Source organism: Marmota monax, unplaced genomic scaffold (assembly GCF_021218885.2).
Source record: "Marmota monax isolate L192 unplaced genomic scaffold, Marmota_monax_Labrador192_F-V1.1 WCK01_AAM20220418_F8-fsc00062, whole genome shotgun sequence".
In the NCBI taxonomy this organism is placed as follows: Eukaryota; Metazoa; Chordata; class Mammalia; order Rodentia; family Sciuridae; genus Marmota; species Marmota monax.
Window position 1 is genome coordinate 438,144 of NW_026695221.1, and position 12,697 is coordinate 450,840.

Below are 12,697 nucleotides of genomic sequence, written 5' to 3' on the forward strand. Positions count from 1 at the left end.
TTTTATTACTTATTCCTCAGCTGTGACAGGCCAGGATACAATAGAGCGCCATACCATGCCTACAGAGAGGTGATAGATTGCATCCCATGGAGCAAGTAGAGTTCTCCAGGTATTTTATGAATACATTCTTTTACTTTATAACCAAGGTCACTCAGTTTAGATCCTCTCCTAATGACTGGAGATAAGAGAAGTGGCCACCTCCTCCTTTTCATTTTCCTCATTATAACATTCTTTTAGAGATTTCTTGTCATACTGCAAGTTTTTCAAAGGCCCCAATTAGTGTTTAACCCAACACTCCATGCCTTTAGTGCCCTGGAAGCCTCACATGTCACTCACAAGCTCACACTATCCCATCTCTTCCACAAGGCCCCGAGAACAGGGTTCAGAGGCACATAACATCTATAGTCCAATACAAAGAACAAGAACCTATTAGCATACATGCCAGTGTTATGAAGATACCATAAAAGGTATGCATCATGTCTAGGAAAAGGAAATTAACCATTTAGAGAATGGCTCAAACAAAAGGGTATCAGGATATCCAACCAAATGCCACTCCTCAGAGTCTGTTTGAGAGATGTTTTGTGTGCGTATACCTGATAATGAACACAATATTACCCATGTTTTAACTCAAATGACTAAACAAAGTAATGCTATTTATACTCCCTCCCCCTTTTTTCATGTTGAAGGCAAAGGAAGCTGCCAACTTTATTTTAGCTCAGTGAAACCCATCTCAGACTTACAAAACTATAAAATAAATTTGTGTTGTTTTAAGCCACAAATTTGTGATAATTTCTTATAGCCACATAGAAACTATATTTTTGTTTGTTTTTTTCCTTCCAAGAAATCAGAAGGTCACAATTTACTTCTCTAAAGAAGTTCTTTCCTTACTGGTTTAAGATAATGAGTCTGAGAAAGAGAGAGCAGTAGCCTGATGGAACTCAGCTTTCACTTGTGTTCTGTGACTGAAGACAGCATGGTGAGCATGTCACTCTCTGAACCATGTGCACGGATGAGGGCAATTAGCTCTGCACCTAGAGCTGCTATCTAAGTACTATTTGTGTGAGTCACTGTTCTGATACTAAGGGTCCTTCCAATGGAAAAATGGGACTCATGAAAAAATTGGAGCTGCACTACTTCCATTTTGGAGGTGTAAAAGCTGTATCCATTCAGTAGAATGTGGACTTGGATGCTGCTCTTCCATAAGAGAAGACTCCCTCCGAATGAGACTCATCTGAGAGAGAAAACAGCAGGGATTATTAGTTTCCATAAACTGATATATAGTGTTCCTTGGGTAACGCCTCCTAAGAGTAACATCACTGATACTTGTGAGGGCCATGTTCCCAACCTAGTGGGCTTCACTCTTAAGTTTAGATATTGTCCCTCTCCCCTCAAAGGGGTTTATTTTAAAATCCCACCAGGGGGGTTATTTTAAAATCCACAGTCCACTCAGAACTTCGTTTCTCTGATATCATGCCTTGAGGATCTGAAATCAGTAAATTGTTACTTGTGTCCCAGCCCAGTTTAAGCAAATTTCAGTGGAAGTGTTCTTACCGATGATGACCATGGGTAAACAATCTAGAAATAGCTGTAGGCCACTGATATCTGGGTTTTTCATTTAATGTTCTCAATGCCTCAACCAAATGAGAAGTCCAATACTACATAGAGTGTGGGACGCCATCCATTAATTATGTGAGGGTCTTCTCTCAGTATGGTAGCCAGGGAGATTTAGGTTTGGCATTGTGAACTATCTGTGGCTCTCCCGGGACAACAGATAGCCCAATGCATGTGACCTTTATTTACCCTCTATTAGGAAGATATCTTACAGTAGTTCTGGGGATGGGCATAACCTGTTGGGAACTGAAAAGCCCACCTTTAACCTTTTTTGGTGAAGAACATTCCATGGAAGGCCTTTGATGTTTCCCAATATAAATAAAGCAGGCATGGCTTCCATTTTGCCAGAGTCTAGAAACTAGATCAGTCTGATCTGCTTGCCCATCCTGCCCCCACTTTTGAAACTACTTTCTGTGTCCTGTTTTTTTTTTTTTTTTTTGACATTCTATTTTTTCTAGCTTTTATTTCTCAGCCCGCCCATTCCACCTAAGGGAACCCCATTTCCACCACCAGCGCAGGATACAGGCAAGAATAGAGATATTCTCAGTTTTTGAGACTTGTTTCTGCAAGCCATTTATTCTTTCAATTAATCCACCTCCTGTAAGATTGTATTGCAGGTAGAAAATTCATAATATGTCCTGGTCTTGAGCCTACTGATATATGTCCTGACTTGTGGAATAAATTCCTTGTTCACTTTCAATTACCTGCAGTGTGTCATACATGGTACTCAGTTGAATCAGTTTTTTTTTATTGGCTTTTTGCTGGTAAATGATTTCATCAAGCCTATAACTATATCCTTGCAAGTTAGAGCATTAATGACCCCTTTTGATAGTGGGAGAGACCAAATGCAGTCTATTTGCCATCATTGAAAAGGAATGTTTCCTCACATGATGTGCTCATTGGTGCTATCAAGTCATTGTAGTTAGCTCCGAGAGCAGGCAAGACAGTTCTGGCATGCAGCAACAACATCAGACATCTTTATGGGCAAATCTAGTATGTCCACATAGTGTTTTTTCCTGTACTTTTTAATCTGCAATGTAGCCAAGTGGCAATTTCTTCTTTGGGGGCTTCTTCTAGCCATCTTCACGAGTTGCAATCTTGACTGGTATTTCTCTGGTGAATGGATTTGTGGCAAGAAGATCCAACAAGTTTCTTTCCCCTTCCATAACTGTGGCAAAAATCCAGTGGGGGACTATATCCTTAATCTGCTGCCATAAACCCCATCCAAATCCACATGGAGTAACATGGATAGTAAGTTCAGCAGTTTTTGATGTGTCTAATGTACCAAGGACTAGTATCTTTTTTACTATCCATTTGACATGATGTAAGGCCTCAGTATGCCAGTTAGTTCTGTCTTATATGGCATACCTCCTACACAAATTATATAGGGGTCATAATGAAGGATGAAGAATAGAAGCCCCCCAAAAAAACATTCAGCAGCCACACAAATTCTTATAATTTCTTCACTGTGTTGGGAAATGGAAACATCTAAACTTTATCTATCACAACCTGAGGTATGATCTTTGTCTTACCTGACCAAACAACACCCAAGAATTTTACTTATAAACTAGAATCCTGCACTCTCTCAGGATTTATAACTCATTCTCTTCTTTGCAAAGGGGTCAAAACCATGGGTATAGACTTAGTAAAACAGTAAATGAGAATCAGATGTGGTTGTTATGTAAACATTATTACTAGCAAATGTCAGTCATCACCAGGTTTGTTACCATACCATGACCCAATAAGGTAACACTGTCAACATCCACTGTAGGTCTTGACACATAAGAGCCTCTAATCTATGGGTAAAGTGATAAAGAAAGCAGTAACAAGGTCCAGAACACAGTTTTTTCTAGAATAGTGGTTATATTCAAGATGCCTGCATTAAGTAGAGGAATCATTCAATTTTCTATAATTCACTGTCAGTTGCTCTATTCTGTCTGGCTTTCTTACTGGCAAAAAAAATGGGAGTTAAAAGTACTGTGGGTTGGGCAAATTTTTTACTTCTTTGTGGGGAGGGAGGGCAGTGCTGGGGATTGAGCTCAGGGCCTCATGCAAGCTAAGCAAGTTCTCAACCACGGATCCACATTCCCAGTCCCTTATGTCTACTTTAGCCAGTTTACATAAGACCCTGTTATCTCTTGATGAGCAATGGGAAGCCAATATTGTTTGGTGGCAACAATTCAGTAGACGGCAGGCAAAATATCAGAGACATAAGTTTAATCTCCAGGAAATGCAAGTGGAACTACTTTACAGTAGTTTGTAGGCATTAACCCCACAAGATATTCCAGTTACAATATATTTAAGAATGGGAGCTATGAACACTGGGTAGGGGCTGTGTGTTAGGCATCTAGGATGCAGAGTGAACATTAAGGTTCAGATTCTATTTTCCCCTTATTCATCAGTAACCAGCTAGTTTGAGAATTTTTCAGAATTACTACATATCAATGTGCATTCAGCTCCTATGTTCACATCTGAATGTTTTTTAAAGATCAAAGTATTGCTAATATATATGGTTTCTGGTCTGGAGACATGGCTTGGACCCCTGAGCCTTGATCATTTCCCTAGTTGTCTCATACCAAAAGCTTCAAAGATACCTAAGGGGACTACATGGGTTCTATTTTTATTATATCTCTTAATAGGAAAGGCTTGTCTTTCTCTCTCTCTCTTTTTTTTTTTCCTGAGAAAGAGGGAATAGCAATCCTTTCTACCTTTATGATTGTCTCCTAACTTATTTCTTTATTGAAAGGGAATAGTTGAACCTCTTATACTTTGGCAATTGCTTCCATAATTGTTCAAGGGTCCTGTTAGGTTTTTAAATTTGTTTCCCTTTCATCTACTCCTGCTGTTATTAAATCCATGTACAGCTTTCTACAGAAGATTCAAAATATTCCTTCCAGTTTGAGTTAAGTTTTATAGACTCCTGCTTTCTGCCACAAAAAAAAAAAAAGTTTCTGTCTCCCCTAGAACTCTTATTAGTTGCTCTGCTTGCTAGAGTGGCTGACCAACTAATGAGGAGAATATTGGTACCAGGGCATTATAAATGAATGGAGTGGTTGCATGTGATACTGTATCTCACATCTCAGCAGTAAATATCATGCTGTCCAATCCTGGTAAAGGCTGCACATAAATAATATATTTTATTCCCAGTTCTTACACATAGCTCTTTAGTTTTATAAAGGCCAGGTGCCTTTGGGCATAGGAATATCTCCTGAATTTGGCAAAATATTGGGAGTGGCAAGAAACTGCCAGCTAGTACTGACCCCACACTTTCAGCAGCAGCACTGGCATAAAGCTGTTGATATAAAACAGAGTGGTCAGACACTGAAGCCCTTTTAGACAATTCTGTGTTATTCAACATTGCACCTTCTGCTTCAGTGTTCCACAAGTGGAGTGGTCATACAGGTATACTTTCTTTCAATTTCGACTTAAATTGGATTCCAATTCCACTAACTCTGTGAGAGTATAGGTCTTATGGTACATAACTCTCTCTCCATGGCTGCTGGGTCTTTAATTTTTGAGCCATTATTGGTCTACCTTCTACTATATCTTCATCTTCCACCTCAACCTCTAGATTACTGTAATTAATGGACTCCCTGAGTGAAGCCCATCTGAGGGTCCCAGTTTTCACTAGTCACCAGTGTCCTAATATGGGTTCAGGGCCCATGTCTCCTCAGTTTAGCATAATGGCAGGCCTTTATCTGCATGTTCTAAGCACTGTGACAGCATATTCTTGCTATTAACCTTAGCTAAACTGAACTCTCTTTCTAATTTTAACACTTCCTGTACTTTGTGAAGCTGAGCCTGAGTGGCTAACTTCCAGTGTGTGGCTAACTTTAATGTACATAGCAGGATCCTTGCCAACACTGCAGCATCATTGTTTGTTTCCTTTTGCTTTACTGTAGACTACTTTAGATGCTCTTCCCAACACTTGTGGCATACCTTTTTGCATTTTCAGGGTGTCCCCATAATTATGTAGTGGTCCCCACCCCTCCAATGACATTGAAGATCATGTCTAGCCTCCATGCCCCTTCCCAAATTTAGAGTCAGCTCAAAAGCCACAATCTTATGTTTTTTGTTTTGTTTTGTTTTAATCCCAAAGAAAGAAATTGGAGGACTCAACAGAGTGGTTTTGGACATTTTACTATTCATTCCTCGGTAACTACAGGCTAGGATATAATGGTGATCTGTACCACACCTACAAGCATGAGGAATATATAGGATAGGCTGCATTCCACCTAGCAGATGGAGTACTTCAGATGTTATATGAGTGTATTTCTTACAACCAGGTCACTTTGCTTAGATTCTCACATAAAATTGAAGATAAGAGAAGTAGATGCCGCAGTCTGGCTGAGCACAAATGCCGCAGTCTGGCTGGGCACACAATCACGAGCCACCACACAGCTTGTAGATTCAAACAGCAACTCTTTATTCCCGAACTCACACCAGCCGTCTACAATCACGTTCTGGGGAAATCCACGTTCTCTGCCCAAATCCACGTTCTCTGCCCAAATTCTCCTCCACTGGGCTTCTATCTCCAAAATATACTGTCTGAATCCCGTGAGAACTCAAGGGGAACTCAGGCAGCAGGATACGCCCTATTCCCAGCAGGAATAATCTTAAACCTTAAACCTGGAACCTAAACTGGGAACGCCCTAAACACGACTATCTTAAAACCGGGAACACCCTAATCTGCCTTGGTCCTTGAGCAAGGTCACCTACATTCAATGTCACTGCAACATGTCAGCAACATGGGGTACGCTGGCAAAGAAATTGTCATACCTACTTGGCTAATGGCTCCCAGCATCTCCCCCCTTCTGATTAATTAAACAACAAGCAATGTGGCTTAAGGACCGTGCCTGGTAGGTTGTCCAATTCAACATATGGTTCTTACCCGTCATGGGAAAAACTGACCTTTAGGCGTCAGCCTCCTGTCTTAGGTTGATACCACTGCAATTGAATCATACCCGTCACTGACTACCGTTCCAGCATACAGCCATACTTGTGGATAGGTCTATGCACCAGTGGGGGGGTGAGGTTCTTTGCCTCACCTCTGTTGGCCCCCAAATTTGGCCTTGGTGCCAGTGGGGGAGTGAGGTTAATGTGGCTTATGGACCGTGCCTGGTAGGTTGTCCAATTCAACATATGGTTCTTACCCGTCATCAGAAAACTGACCTTTAGGCGTCAGCCTCCTGTCTTAGGTTGATACCACTGCAATTGGATCATACCCGTCACTGACTACCGGTCCAGCATAAGCCATTGGCCCCCAAATTTTAGACCATCACTAGCAGAAGGGAGGAGGATACAGAAATGCCACGACACCAAGCCAATTGACGGCTCCTTGGGAAAAATTGCATCACTGGTGACACCATCAGCAAAGATATGTCAGCACTACCACAATTAACATGGGGTGTGCTGGCAAGGAAATAAAAATTGCATCACTAGTGACACCATCAGCAAAGATATGCCAGCATTACCACAATTCTCTGCACCAAACAATAGTTACATAGTCCAGGCAAGTTCTGCAAGCAGTTCAAAGCAGAGGAATCTATCAATATGTCCATTTCCTCCCAAAATCCGTTTCCTCCCAAAGTAAGTTGACTCTTTGAGCATTACTTGTTGAGTTCTTCACCGGCACTGGGATGGAGATAGGAATTCTGGCAATGATGCTAAAGAGACATTATCCTGAAAAGAATTATTAAATATAATGAAAAGGAAAGCTGAAAGTAAACAAACAGATCTGTTAACCTACTTTAAAAACAATCCTTAACAGCTTTTTACCTAATTTAAATTAGTAAACAAACAGATCTGTTAACCACCTTTAAAAACAATCCTTAACAGCTGTTTACATAATTTAAATTAAACCATTTAAATCACGTGAATAAAAAAAATAATAATAATTCGGATCCATTTTTTCATTAGTGCTCCTCATAAGAAATATGGACATACGCACATACAGACATACAACACAAAACACAAGAGTGTACACAAACGTACAACACATAAGAAAATAGTAAAGGCCTCGTAGCTTTACCTAGGTGAAATCTCCATTGCAATGTTTAAAAACTCCACAGTCAAAAAATAAAACTGATCAGAAAAACATTAACCTAGGTTTGTAAGAGCTCAAAAAATAAAAATAGAACCTTATGATGTGGAAAAATGCAATAATAAAATAGCTATTGAAAAAAGCATCCTGGTTAATCACTGTCGCAGATGTAAGAATGGCCAAGCTGGAGTTCTGGATATCAGCTGTTATGGATTTGAGTCAAATCATCTTCTTTTCGATCTGTAGAAACTGTTTTAGTTAATCTCTCTGGAATCCAAATCGGCTGCTGTTCTCCCTGTGGAAAAACACAAACAGACCCCCGACTCCAGACAATCACTGGGTCAGGACCTTTCCATTGTCCTGTTAGAATATCTTTCCAAAGTACTTTAGGCTTATGTACATTTTTTGGATACATATGCCTTTCCGCAGCACTAAGTCCTGATGAATCCAAATTTAAAAAGTTTAGAGTAAAAAGCGTTATTTTAAGTTTATCTTTGGGGGATATATACCCCCTTCCAATTCCCTCTTTTTGCTTTAATAAGTATATGTCTGTATCTAATAGTTGTCTTAGCTTTTTGCATTTTCTATCTGTGTAATACCTTACTTGACATTTTCAACCATTTTCTATCTTATTTCTATCTTCTAGTTTTTTTTTTTCCCCTAAGGTTTGTATTTTTACCCTTAGTTGCTTATTTTCCTCCTAGTTTTTTTTTTTTTTTTCCTATTCTGTGGGTTTAAAATTCTTGTCTTCCTACATTTTTTTTATCATTCTACATCTTCTTTATCTTTTTTCTTTTTAACTTTCTATACTTCTGTCTTTAAAGTTTTTCACTTTAAATTTTTAATCTTCTTTATCTAAATATCTTTTATCCTATTATCTTCCCATTTTTTAAGTAATGCCTTTAAGATTAACTAGGCTTCGAATGATGCAATAAAGCAATCTTTTTTCCGCCATGAAGGTATCTCGACCACCTTCAATTTAACCTTTTAAAGCCTTTTAATTATCATCTATACTGTACTTTTAAATGTACTTTTTCACCACCTACAACTTCACTCTTTTAAACGAGGCTTAGATTCTGATTAAATCGCTTTAATGTTAGTTTACATGGCTGCCCTTCAACCAAAGGCTTTTTTTTTTTAACTCCATTGAGAAGCTTTGTTTCAATCTGCCATGTACAAATACCTTTTTCTTCTTTCTTCCTTTCTCAAGCTTTTAAAGTAAGTCTAGTTTCCTCAAAATCTTTTTAAATGGCATTTTACAACTTTTTACTTTACCACACAGAGATTATCTCATCTAGAAACATTTCTTTTTCCTTTAACCTTTTATATTAAAATGTATTTTCACATCTTGAATCTTTTTCTATCTCTTTTTTAACCGTTAACCCTTTTTATAAATTCATATTTTGAAACAACCCTTATAAAATTTCTGATTTAGACGAATTACTCCACTTTAATAAGATGAAAGACTTTCATGTTTTTTATGATACTATAATACTATAATTGAAACCCAACTGAAAATTTTTCTACTCTTTGTATATAAATTTCACATGATAGAATCTTAACTCTTAGTAACCTTGTTTTAGCAAAGACACAGACACAAAGCAATATTAAACCTTTTTCCATTTACCAATTTATGAAAACACACATAATGTTTAAATATATTACCTTATGGAACTTAATAAGTAAAGAGTACTTGATTTCATATTTAGTGGTTGATATTTTAACACTTTAGATTTGTAAATTAATCAGATGTCTGTAAAAACCAAGATCTTAGACAAATGTAGTAAACAGAACTAGCCATCTCTTTATTGTTGAAAAAAAATCTTTCTACAGGATACCATGATGGTCCCATTGATATACTTAATAACTCGTCTTTAAAAAGTCATGGGCTACATTTTTATATTGTATCAACATATGCCCTAATTGTTCTTGGTCTTACTGGGGTGCCTCTTTCCTCTAACAATTTCTCTTCCTCGGAGGTGAACAACTTCAAATCTTGAGTCAACCATTTTCCCCAGTTTGCCTGAGAAAGTTCTAAGAACAGGCAGCTCGAAACAAAAACAAAATAAATCAAAACAATAACACATTGGTTTTTGAATTGGTCACCCATTCTTTCGCTCTTCCTCAGGGGCGAGCAATTTCACTTACCTCCAGGCTTCAGAAGTTCCCCGTACGGGCCACCAAATGCCGAAGTCTGGCTGAGCACAAATGCCGCAGTCTGGCTGGGCACACAATCACGAGCCACCACACAGCTTGTAGATTCAAACAGCAACTCTTTATTCCCAAACTCACACCAGCCATCTACAATCACGTTCTGGGGAAATCCACGTTCTCTGCCCAAATCCACATTCTCTGGGCTTCTATCTCCAAAATATACTGTCTGAATCCCGTGAGAACTCAAGGGGAACTCAGGCAGCAGGATACGTCCTATTCCCAGCAGGAATAATCTTAAACCTTAAACCTGGAACCTAAACTGGGAACGCCCTAAACACGATTATCTTAAAACTGGGAACACCCTAATCTGCCTTGGTCCTTGAGCAAGGTCACGTACATTCAATGTCACTGCAACATGGGGTACGCTGGCAAGGAAATTGTCATACCTACTTGGCTAATGGCTCCCAGCAAGTAGACATGTCCCCCTATCCATTTCCCTCATTTCCACATTCTTTTAGAGTCCTTTTTGTCTCACTGAAGGCTTTCCTAGGTACTGATTAGTGTTTACTCTAACAGGGATACATTAATTTTTAATTTTTTTCAACTGTTTATTATTGCATATAGAAAGACATATAATTTATTTTGCTATGTTATATTTTGGGGCTGCTATAACAAAGTATAATAGACTTGGAAGCTTATAATTGAAAATTTTATTTCTCACAGTTTTGGAGGCTTGAAGACAACGATTATGTTACCACAGGCCTGCCTCTAAGGATCCAACAAGTCAATGCTGACTACTGTCCCCAACATCAAAGAGAAGAGATAATGGTGAAAATCATGAAAAAAACTTTAATCAGTTTACCAGCATGAGAAAGACAAGGGAACTGATGTCCTTATTCCTGTTTTCAAGGAGCTGATAATAACTTTGAGGTTTTATAGAAAAAAATGAAGAAAAGGGTTGGGGGATTAACACAGTTGGAAAGTTTTTCACAGTTGCCAAAGCAGGTGATCTTGATCAAGTGTGATCTACTTCATCATTATCTCAGTATTGGTCAGGCAGGGTCTTGTCCCTGATAAGAAAGTTGCTCTTGCCTGGTGAGGAGGTATAGCCTCCACTCATTAAAAGATGTCTTGGAATCCATGATAATTGGGAACAAAAGACATGGATGCAAAATAGATGCAACGATGACAAATCTTTAATCCTGTTTTTAACCACCCATCAGACATATGCATACAACTTCAACTTTTCACTTGAAGTCCTTCCTACAATCAGAGTGCCATACAGCCATGTTCTTCTGTTTCATCCATTTACCAGCAAATGCCATATTTCATTCTTATTTAGCTGAGTAAAACTATATATATATATATATATATATATATATATATATATATATATATATATATATATACACACACACACACACATAAACATACATATATACACCTATATATGTATGTATATATTATATATACACATATATATTTGTTATTCCTTTTGTTATTTTTGTGCTTTAATATTGATAGTATACATTTTTTTTAATTTTTTTTCTATTCTACCTTCAAGTGAGATTATACCATTTCACTTTTAGTGCAAGATTCTTACAATATAGTCCTCCTCCGTTTTCTTCTACCAACTTGGGTGCCATTATGGCCATGCACTGTAGTTTTACAATTTTTGCAAGAAATATTTATTTCATTATATTTTTTCAAAGACATTTTCACTGAAAATGCAATTATAAATTGACATTTTTGTCTTTCAATAGATCAAAGATGTTATTCTACTACCTTCTCGATCGCATTCAATTTGTTGTAAATATTGCTTTTATTCTTTTTCTGCCTACTTTAAAGATTTTATCATACCACAAGTTTTGAGAAATTTGATTATGTTGTGTTCTGAGTAGTTTTAGTCATGTTTCTTTTCATTGGTAATTGAGATTCTTGGATCTATAGGTTTATCATTTTCATCAAATTGGAAAAAAAAAGAGGACTTTTTTTCAAATATAATTTTTTTTCTTTTTTGTTCTTCTGAACCTTTAATCACAGAAATATTAGTGTAAAAGTTGTTTTACAGCTCACTGATGCATTGTTCCTGTTGCTATTTTTTTCCATGCCTTTTATTTTGGTTAGTTTTATTGGTACATCTTCAATTCACTAATATTTATTCTGTAATGTCAAATCTATTGTCTGTCCCATCCCATACATGTTTTCCCTTTCACATTGTGATATTCTACTCTAAGTATTTGATTTGGAGATATATATATATATATATATATATATATATATATATATATATATATAAAACATATATGTATATAACATAGAATATATATGTGTGTTTTTAATTGTTTTTGAGCATTCTTATAATTTTATAAAATTCCATTACAACAACTATCCTTTTCTGCTAATTGTAGCATCTAAATCACTTCTGAGTTAGTCTTCCATTATTGATAATGTTTCTCTATGTGGACCTTTATTACTTTTTTGTGAGTAGAAGTTTTCTTATTTTATTACAGACATTTTGATCCTCACATTTTGGTGATAGTCTTGAGCTTTTTATGAATTAGAACTCAATTACTTGAAAGCATGTGATTCCTTTGGTCCTTGGTAGGACCAAGCAGAGCTGAGTCTATATCTGAACTTCCCCGATTGATGCAAGACCTCCATACTTGAGGCTTCTCTGGACTTTGTTGTTCTTTCTCTGTCCTTTAATTGTTGTCTCAGATCCATGTACTGACTCATGCTACCTATACTCAAGGGCACCCTCAGCAGAGCTTTTGGGTTTTTAACTTTGTACCTCTGTCTCTTCTTCAGCCTCAGTACTGAGAACTCTCTCTTTGTTCTCTCTATTCCATCTCTTGAACTCCAGAGGCAGTCAAGTTATATTAGGAT